We start from the raw sequence: 11,573 nt of genomic DNA, 5'->3' as shown, positions 1-11,573 counted from the left end.
TTGGCCCCAATAAAATAGAAATTGGAAATGAAACTCCAGCATTAAGCTGGGTTCCTTTTTTTTAAAAAAATTATTTTAATGTTTATTTTTGAGAGAGAGAGACAGAGACAGAGCACGAGCAGGAGAGGGGCAGAGAGAGAGGGAGACACAGAATCCGAAGCAGGCTCCAGGCTCCGAGCTGTCAGCACAGAGCCCGACATGGGGCTCGAACTCACAAGCCATGAGATCATGACCTGAGCTGAAGTTGTGTGCACAACCGACTGAGCCCCCCGGGGCGCAAGCTGGGATCCTTTAAGGGCTATTCCTATGATAAAAGAACAGTTTAGAAAACAATCCACCTGCTGGCAAAGGGACACCATAAAAACATGAGTCCATCTTAACTTGGGTTCTGATTCAAGAAAAACAAAAAAACAAGAAACTCTCCCCCCACCCCGAGAATTGAGAATTTCAGAGCTAAGAAACCGGGAAATTGACACCATGTGGCCCGAGGTGTGTGGCACTAGAGACTGATGGGTAAAAGGAAACACACATCATTAACATGGGACACTTCACTCACCCAACAGAGCATGCCCACCATAAAGATGCAACAAGCAATAAAACATAAAATTTAGGGGCGCCTGAGTGGCTCAGTCGCTTGAGCGCCCAACTTCGGCTCAGGTCATGATCTCGCGGTCGGTGAGTTCAAGCCCCGTGTCGGGCTCTGTGCTGACAGCTGGGAGCCCGGAGCCTGCTTCGGATTCTGGGTCTCCCTCTCTCTCTGACCCTTCCCCACTTATACACACTCTCTCTTTCTCTCTCTCTGTCAAATAAATAAATAAACGTGAAAAAAATGACAAAATAATTTACACATAATTGGAGTGTAGAAAAAGTAAAGAAATGAGTGTGTTGGCGGGGGGAGGGCATAATATAGAGAGACGATGGTTGAGAATTTTCCAGAAGGGACAAAAGACATGGATCTTTGGATTAAGGAAGATAAAAATTTCCAAGCAAGATAAATATAAGGCATCCACATATAAACACAGTTAGTGAAACCGTATAACACCAAAGACAGAGATTTGTAAAGTATACAAAGAGAAAAAGTAGATCATCTTCAGTGGAACAAAAGTAGAATTGTCAGTTGCACTAGCAGGAGGCAGATAAAAGCTGGACAGTAACTCCACAGGGATGGGGAAAAATAACTATCGATACAGAAATTATCATTCAAAAGTGAAGTAAAAAAGGCACATTTTCAGAAAATCAAAATGGGGAGAATTTGTCATCAATGGATTCCAACTAAAGGAGCTTTTCAAAGGTGTATTACAGAAAGAAGGAAACCGAATCTAGAGGCAAAAGCCAAGATGCAAGAGAATGGAAAACAAAGAAAGAGGTAAATAGGTAGATTCAACATAAGAAATAGTGACTAGGGGCTCCTGGGTGGCTCAGTCAGTTAAGCGACTGGGTCTTGATCCTGGCTCAGGTCATGATCTCATTGTTTGTAAGATCGAGCCCCACGTCGGGCTCTGTGTTGACAAGGAGAAGCCTGCTTAGGATTCTCTCTCTTCCTCCCTCTCTACCCCTTCCCTGCTCATGTGCTATCTTTTTCTCTCAAAATAAATAAACTTAAAAAAATATATATTGAAAAAAGAAATGGTGATTAAATATTTAAAATAATAATGATAAATTTGGAAAGAGAGCTAAGGTAAGATGATTGAAGTAAAATTCTGTGCAAAAATAAAATGCAAGAAGGGAGAGGTAATCAAATTTAAAGAGGTCTGAAGTCCTCAAAATTTTCAGGACGATGTTAAAGATATGGATTAACTTTAGAATTTGTATTGTCTTTTTTTTTTTTGTTTGTGCATTAAAAGATTGACTTCAAAGATAAAAAAAAATTTAAAAAAAAGAATTTGTATAGTTAAGAATGGACGTTAAGACTTTAAGAATAACCAAAAGAAGATTAGAAATAGAATATATAATTTCAAAATTAGAAAGAAATCATGGACAACTAAAACAATGACCTCAATGAATAAAAAAAAAAAAAAGCAGAACAGAAAAAAGCAAAAACAGAAAAATCAGGGTAAATAGCACAAAAAAAATTATAGAAATATATGCAAATACAACAGCAATCACTATAAATGTAAACTGGCCAAACTTTACAGTTAAAAGAGTTTGTAAATTAGATGACAATATGCAATCTAGCTATATGCTTTTGACAAGAGGCATAAATAAAATATGAGGGCAGAAAAGTTAAAAGGATAGAAAAAGTTACATTAAGAAAATAACTTCAGGGGCGCCTGGGTGGCTCAGTCGGTTAAGCGTCCGACTTCGCTCAGGTCATGATCTCGCGGTCCGTGAGTTCGAGCCCCGCGTCGGGCCCTGTGCTGACAGCTCGGGGCCTGGAGCCTGTTTCGGATTCTGTGTCTCCCTCTCTCTGCCCCTCCCCTGTTCATGCTCTGTCTCTCTCTGTCTCAAAAATCAATAAACGTTAAAAAAAAATTAAAAAAAAAAAAAGAAAATAACTTCAAAAACAAATATAGGTGTATTAGACAAATTAAGCTAAAAAAAAAAAAACCACTATTATGAAGAGAGTCAAGTGATTAAAGATACATTGAACCAGTTGGTGGGAGAGGGGGAAAACACACATTGTACCAGGAAGATATCCCAATTCCAAACTTGTGTGTATCTAATGACATAGTCTCAAAATATGTGAAACAGAATGGACAAAATAAGGAAGAAAAAAAATCCATCACCACGGTGGGAGATTTTACTCCATCTCTCTTTGTATGTAGAAGGTTAAGGAGACCAAAAATTAATAAAACAGATTCAAACAGCTCATCAATCTACAACGCATTTCTAAATAATTTAGAGTTCCAAAAAAATCTTAAAATGGGAATTAGAAAATAACTATAAAGGAATAAAAATTAAAATACTGTATTACATATAGAAACATGTGAGATACAGTTAAAGAGGTATTTAGATATAAACTTAGCTCAGTTTAGATGTGAAGAAATGTTGAATATTTGTGAACAAAGCATCCAGTTTAAGAAATTAGGAAAACCAAATAAAATTGAAGGGAAAAAATAACCTGCCTTCTCTGTTCCCCTCTCTCTCTGCCCCTACCCTGTTCTCGCTCACTCTCTCAAAAATAAATATTTTTTTTTAAAAAAGGTCGAACAAAAGAGAAGCAATAAATAAACAATATTAGGAAACAGGCATACACTGATGAATTTTGTAATCTCCCAAGACAATTCTTTGTAAAACTTTATGTCAATACGTTTAAATATTTAAATGAAGTAAACAATTTCCTGTATCAAAACTGATTCAAGAAGAAACGGAAACCTCCAATAGACCCACAATCATTGAAAACATCAAATCATTAATTAAAAATCTTTTTGCATAAAAGGCACCAGACTCAAACACTTCTAAAGAGGATTGCTAACGAGTTGGTTTTCTTGCATGATGACCAGGTTGGTTTTGTCTTAAAAAGTTAATTAATTTATAGATTCATGGATTGAATCTATTCAATCATGGATTGAATCTAGTTGACATATAACACCATACTAGTTTCAAGGGTACAAAACAATGATTTGATATTGTATACTCTGTGGCATAATCACTACAATAGAACTACTTACCATCCATCACCATACAAAGTCACAAAAAATATCTCTTTTTTTCTTGTGATGAGGAGCAGAAACATTTTCTTATATACAGACAGAATATCAACCAAAATGTCACAATTAATGGTAAAAGTTTACAAGCATACCTTCTAATATCAGGAAAAAGAGAGAGATACCCACGGTCACTACTTTTGTTCAGTGTAATACTAGAGTCATCAGCCATCACAGTAAGGCAAGAAAAGTAAATGAAAGATGTAAGGATTGGAAAGGACGGAACAGTCAACGATTTCTTCTTTTTTGTTTAAACTTACGCTTTAGTTTTTATTTTTGAGAGACAGAGAGAGAGCACGAATGGGGGAAAGGGTCTGAGGGAGGGAGGGAGAGAGAGAGAGAGGGAGGGAGAGAGAGAGAGAGAGAGAGAGAGAAAGAGAGAGAGAGAGAAAGAGAGAGAGAGAGAGAGAGAGAGAGAGAGAATCTCAAGCAGTATTCACGCTCAGTGTGGGGACTGAGCCCCACGTCAGGCTCCATGAACCTGGGATCATGACCTGAGCCAAAATCAAGAGTCGGGTGCTCAACCAACTGAGCCACCCTGGGGCCCCTAGTCATCAATTTCTTCTGATAGAATTACTAAGAGCTCTGAAAGACTGTATTTTGTATTTTATTTACATTTTGCAGACGAGAAAGAGGAAACTTAAAAAGTACAACATCACATAGCTAGTGTGTAGTGCCCCTTGAGTATTTCCTCTCTTGGTCAATGACACCACCATCTATCCGGTCATATAAGCTAAAAATCTAGAAGTCACCCTTTTCAATAATCTCTCCCTTACCTTATCACGTCCAGTGCATCATCAAATTTCTCTACATCTCTCCTAGCATGACTTTCACACTAAATTCTTACACTCACTGTTGTTCTGCTTATTCAACAACAGTTAAGTAGCACTTGCCACGAGATATGCACTCTCCTAAATGCTTTGCAAATCTGAACTCATTCATTCCTCATAGCAATGCTCTGAAGTAGGGATTGTCATTATCCCCATTTTACATATTAGGAAACTGAGACGCAGAGAGGTTTAGCAGCTTGCTCAATTATACACAACTCGTAAGTAATAGAGCTGGCCTGTGAGCTCAGGCAGTCTAAACTCCAGAGTCTATATTCTGCCTATTTCTAATATTTTTCTATTATGCAGCCAGGGTAACCTTTCAAAATTGTAAATCTGGTTACGTAATTCCGCTACCAAGAAATTATTTGGTGGCTTGGTAAACTAAAAAATTCTTTAGTGAACTAAAAAATAAAAAATAAAATATCCTTATTATGACCAACGAAGACTTGCACATTCTGGTCCCTACCTATCTCTGCAGTATCATGTCCCATCTCATCACTCTCTATTCCAGGCACAATAGTTTAACGATTGCACTGTCCCCAGTCCCACGCCAGGACCTTCACACGTGCTATTTCTTTTGTCTTCTCTGATTAATTTCCACCCGATTAATTTCAATTCATGGTTCATATCAGTGCCTCAAGAAAGTTATCCCCAACCCTTTATTATAGGCTTTCTACTCACTGTGAGTCTCTCCTTCATAGAACTTAGCACAACGGCAATTTTGCATTTTATTTGTGTGCTTATTTATATTCATAGACCATAAGGGAGGACAGAGACCATGGCTTTTTTTCCTTGTGACTGTATCACCAGGGCTTAGCATCGTGACTGGTACAACAGAAACAGTCAATAAATATTTGAAGAAGAAGGAAAAAAGGGAAGGAAGGAAGGAAGGAAGGAAGGAAGGAAGGAAGGAAGGAAAGAAGGAAGGAAGGAAGGAGGGAGGGAGAGAAAGAACCAAGGCTTACACTTAGGTCTTTATGATACCAAAAGTCCTGCTACATGGTGTGCTATGATGTAAAGTAGATTTTAGAAAGTATGTCACGGTGCCTGGGTGGCTCAGTCGGTTGAGTGCCGGACTTTGGTTCGGGTCATGATCTCGGAGTTCGTGAGTTCGAGCCCCACATCGGGCTTGCTGCTGTCAGCACAGAGCCCGCTTCGGATCCCCTGTCCCCCTCCCTCTCTGCCCCTCCCCTGTTCATGCTCTCTCGTTCAAAAATTTTTTTAAATATATATATATTGTCCTGGGTTTAAACTCATCAAATATTTATTGAGCATCTACTGTGTGACAAGTACCATGCCGGGCTATAATGGCAGCATGAGTATATATGTGTGCACATGAATGTGTATGCATGTGTATACATCACGTAGAAAAGACTATTATTAATGGTGATCCCTGGGGGCTGAGATTATGAATATTTCTTATGTTAGCTGTGCTTTATGTCGTTTTTCTAGTTAATACGCACTCTCTTCGCAATAGAGAAAACAAATACTTTTTTTTTAAGATATGGTCTGTTTTAATTTTTTTAAATCACTTTACATTTATTTATTTTTTAATTTTTTTTTAACGTTTATTTTTGAGACAGAGAGAGACAGAGCATGAACAGGGGAGGGGCAGAGAGAGAGGGAGACACAGAATCTGAAACAGGCTCCAGGCTCTGAGCTGTCAGCACAGAGCCCGAGGCAGGGCTCGAACTCACGGACCGTGAGATCATGACCTGAGCCGAAGTCGGACGCTTAACCAACCAAGCCACCCAGGCGCCCCTAAATCACTTTACATTTAAATAATAACAATATTGTTCTTCGCAAATCTTTCCTCTCAGGTCCTTATTTTGTACAGTTACCTTTCCTTTTTTTTAATTTAAATTTTATTTTTTCAAGTTCGTTTTAAAATTTATTTAATTTGAGAAAGAGAGAGAGAGGGGAGAGAGCATGAGCAGGGGAGAGGCAGAGAGAGGGAGAGAGAGAATCCCAAGCAGGCTCCATGCTGTCAGCACAGAGCCTGACGTGGGCCTCAAACTCACGAAATGTGACATCCTGGCCTGAGCCAAAACCAAGAGTAGGGCACTTGACCGACTGAGCCACCCAGGCACCCCTGATTTTTATTTTTTTAATTTATTTAAATCCAAGTTAGTTAACATATAGTACAATAATGGTTTGAGTACAGTGTAGTGATTCATCACTTACCTATAACACCCAGTGCTCATCCCAACAAGTGCCCTCCTTAATGCCCGTCACCCATTTAGCCCATCCTCCCCACCCAACACCCCACCAGCAACCCTCAGTTTGTTCTCTGTATTTAAGAGTCTCTTCTGGTTGGCCTCCCTCTCTGTTTTGATCTTACTTTCCCTTCCCTTCCCCTAAGCTCATCTGGAGAAAACAATTATTCTTCAAAGAAATATATAACCTGACAAAATTTGATTTACTCTGTAGAGCTAGAAACTGACTTATACAGATCTCACAGTCCCCTTACTCAATGATATTTTCTTCTGCTGCTTCCTGGATCAAGGATTCTAGACAGCATATGACTCTTGTTTTTTAAGTTTTTAATGTTTATTTATTTTTGAGGGCAAGAGAACGTGCAAGGAGGGGAGGGGCAGAGGGAGAGGGAGACACAGAATCCGAAGGCTCCGAGCACAGAGCCTGATGCGGGGCTCGAACCCACGAACGGCGAGATCATGACCTGAGCTGAAGTCCGACGCTTAACCGACTGAGCCACCCAGGTGCCCCAAAGGCGTTATATGACTCCTGAAGAAAGGATTGTCAAAGGAGTGGTTGAAAACCATTTCCAGCATAGGGTGCAGTTTACGTAGCACGAGGAATCTCCATGCACCCTTCACCTTGCTTCCATCTTGCATAACCATGGCACATTTATCAAAACTAAAAAATTAACATTGGCACAATACTATTAATTAAACTACAGACTTCATTCAAATTTCACCACTTTTTCCACTAATGTCCTTTTTCTGTCCCAGGATCCAAGCCATAGATCCCACATTGCCCTGAGTCATTAGATCTCTTTAGCCCCCAACAATCTGAGAGTTACTTGTTTTTGTTTTTGTTTTCATAACTATAACATTATGAAGAGTACGGGTCAGGTATTTAGCTCATCAGGCAACCCCTCGATTTAGGTTTATCTGATGTTTTCTCATGATTAGACTGAGTTTATGAATTTTCGACAAGAATACTGTGGAGGTATTGTACCCTTCTCAGTGCATCGTATCGGGCGCTATATAATATTAATTTTGATCACTCGGTTAAGATGTGTCTGGCAGATATCTCCACTATAAATTTATGATTTTTTTCTTTGTAATCAATATTTATCTTGGAGATGATAGTCTGAGGCTATATGAATATTCTGTTTCTCCTTAAACTTTTGCCAACTAATTTTAGCATTCACCAGATTTTTCCTATAGCAATTATTACTATAGTATTCTAATGGTGATTATTTCCCTCTTTCTTTGCACTTTGTACATTTATTACTTGAAATTCTTCTATAAGGGAGATTTGTCTTTTCTCCCTTATTTATTTAAATATTTAAAAAATTTTTTTCTATTTGAAATAATTTTAGACTCACAGAAAGTTACAAAAATAGTACAATGAGTTTTCATATAACCTTTTCCCAAAGATAAATTCTTACATAAGCATAGTGAGCATTACCAAAACCAGGAAATCAATGTTGGTACAAAATATACGGTTACCTAAACTATGAAATTTATTGGATTTTACTAGTTTTTATATGTGCTCTGTCCCATGTGTGTATGTGTGTGTGTGTGTGTGTGTGTGTGTGTGTGTGTAGTTCTACAAAATTTTATCACTTGTATAGACTTGTATAACCACCACCAAAATCAGGATCAGACCTACCATTTATTTATATCATGGTGGATGCATGGATATTATTTGATTCATTTGGGTATAATGCTATTGTCATTTATTTTTTTGCTTAAATTGTCCAACTTTGGCCACTGGAAATTCTTTTGGGTGGACTACTGTGTCCTTTTAACAAACCACCACCTTTTTTTTTTTTTTTTAAAGCACCTTCTAAATTTCTGGCACCAGAATCATCTTGTATTTTTCCTAACCTAGCTCTGGAATCAACCATTTCTCCAAGGATTCCTAGTTCCTTTTACTGGAGAATGGTATTTAGAAACCATGGCCTGTGTGCTCTGTATATTCATGGCTACTGGAGTATCTCTCTGGGCACTCTCAGTGGCTATAGCTCAATATTATATGTGTGTGTGTGTGTGTGTGTGTGTGTGTATACATATATATATATATATGCAAACTACATATAAACCTATATATATTAGCTGTATATAAACTATATAGTTTATATTTATAGTTGATATATAATATAGTTTACATATATAGTTTATATAGTTAATATATATGGGTTATATATATTTAATATATGGCATATATTAAAATAAATATCTATGTTATATATCTATATCTATATCTATATCTATATCTATATATATCCAATTTGGCACCACAGGGTTCATTCCAGTGTTCCTCTTCTGCTTATTTGTAACTTCTTTTACCAACAGTGAGAAATCTGGATTTCATTATCGAAAATATATTTCCTTATTTGTTTAACCCTATATACACATAAGGTTGTTTCAGAACTGCTGACCCATAGACCTATAAGAAACAAAACTGACCAACTTTTAAAACACAAATGTCTCCAGGAGGTATAAAAACACTTGTTTACGCTAAAGTATTAGTAACTACCTAGAAGACATCTTGAGAGAAATAGCAGCAGTAGAAACTTAAATGATGGGGTTTGGGTTGAAGAAAACAGGGCTGGAAAGGAATGAAGGACAAGGAACAAAAAGCCACCCACCAAATGCTGTCTCCTTCCTGCTTTGGCTAAGGTATAAATTTGATCCTGTGGCTCTCAGAGTCTGGTAATTCCTGAACTCCCCATCTCTGTGATACTCGCTCAAATCACAGACTGCTGGTGACAAATGCCTGACTTTTGGAAAAAAACATATAGCCTGGAACAGAGTAGTAGACATTAAGCTATATAGATCTGCCCCTGGTACTCCAGCTGCTTTCGGCAACTCTGATTTGCATCCAGCAGAGACCCTTTGGTATTTGCTAAAGTATTTGCGTATAGCCATCCAGTGGCAGTGCAATAACAAAGAGGAAGAATGAAAAGCAATAAAAAAAAAAAAAATACTGTCAAATAACAAACCAGCCAAAGACACATCCTCTAATTGTTATTCCAGACAGTTACCAGTTTTCTGGCGAGATTATGGCAGCAATAAATATTGAGGACAGGCTTCCCTGAATCCAACCTCCCTACACCTTCACCAACTTAGACTTTCCTTTACACAATTCAAGACGGTTAGCAACGGAAACTTCTACAAACCCCAGACCAATAGTAGTGTCCTAGTCTCATTATCATATTCCATACCTGCCCCCCTCTTCTTATATATACTTTTGGGAAGACGTAAAACATTGTAAGAATGTGTTTTCGTTGTTGATTTATAAGGTAGTGTTGGAAATACATACGTTTCCGAACCATAACTTAGGTTCGATTCTCGGATCCAATAGCTACTCTTAGCTCCCTGAAGCCCATTAAGCTTCAATTACTTTATGCATATAGTATTTATCTGATATCGTGCCAAGGTCTATCTAGATGCTCACCAATCCCATTTCTTTTTTAAAAAAATTTTTTTAATGTTTATTTTATTTTTAAATTTTTACATGTTTACTTATTTTTGAGAGAGAGAGAGAGACAGAGTATGAGTTGCAGAGGGGCTGAGAGAGAGAGAGAGGGAGACACAGAATCTCAAACAGGCTCCAGGCTCCGAGCTGTCAGCACAGAGCCCGGCCCGGGGCTCGAACTCACCAACCGCGAGATCATGACCTGAGCCGAAGTCGGACGCTTAATCGACTGAGCCACCCGGGCGCCCCTCACCAATGCCATTTCTTTGCGTGACTATACAGAAAGACTATTTCCCAGGCTCCTTTGGAATTGTGCTGTGGCACTTGACTGGGTGCTGGGAATGCAATATGGACAGAAGTGATATATATACCACAGCCAGGCCTGGCCATGAGACATCCCATGTGATCCCTCATGCTCTCTCTTTTGGTTTGTTGGCTAGTGGAATGCAGAGGAGCCAGTACAGAATTCTGAGGAAGGCTTAAATAATGGGGAATTCCTACATAGATAGAGCTTATGTCCCTGAGTCACTGTTTGGAGAACTCTATGGAAAGCCACCCACCAGTATCTGAATAGATTGAGACATGAATGGAAAAAAAAAAAATTAGCTCATGCCAGGAAGACTATGGGATTATTTATTATAGTAGCTCATATTACTTACCCTGATTAATACATACTTGCTTCTATTATTCAATAAGATATTACTGGTGGGGCACCTGGGTGGCCCAGTTGGTTGGGCGTCCAACTCTTGATTTCAACTCAGGTCATGATCTCACAGTTCATGAGTTCAAGCCCTGCATCGGGCTTTGTGCTGACAGTGTGAAGCCTGCTTGAGATTCTCTCTCCCTCTCCCCCCCTCCCCTGCCCCCCCCCCCCCGGTCTCTCAAAATAAATAAATAAACTTAAAAATGTATACATTAAAAAAATAAGATGTTACTGGTAAAGCACAGCATTGTGCTTGGCGCATAGTAGGGGCTTAACATTGTTGAGGTGTTATAAATATAATCTGACCCAAAATATAGACTTGCAGAGAAATGAAAAGTAGTTCAAAGTTTGTTTGTTGAGCAGGGACAATGAAACTACATTTCCTAGTTCTTTCCCCTGCATCTTATTTCTCATGATTCTGCATGGAAATATGTGAAGCTCCTTATTTTTGAGAGAGAGAGAGAGAGAGAGAGTGCGTGAGCAGCAGAGAGAGAGGGAGACCGAGGATCCGAAGCAGGCTCCGGGCTGACGGCAGAGAGCCCAATGCGGGGCTTGAATGCACAAACTGCGAGATCTTGACCTGAGCTAAAGTCAGACACTTAATCGATCGACTGAGCCGCCCAGGTGCTCTCAAGCTTCTTATTTCTAAATTATTTTGTTTTACCTCTGTGTATGTAGATTTCCAGTTTCAGGGCTTGAACTGTCATTTTCCTGTTTTAT

The sequence above is a fragment of the Panthera uncia genome, chromosome X (genome assembly GCF_023721935.1).
Source record: "Panthera uncia isolate 11264 chromosome X, Puncia_PCG_1.0, whole genome shotgun sequence".
Taxonomy (NCBI): domain Eukaryota; kingdom Metazoa; phylum Chordata; class Mammalia; order Carnivora; family Felidae; genus Panthera; species Panthera uncia.
Note: the sequence above shows the minus strand (reverse complement) of the source record.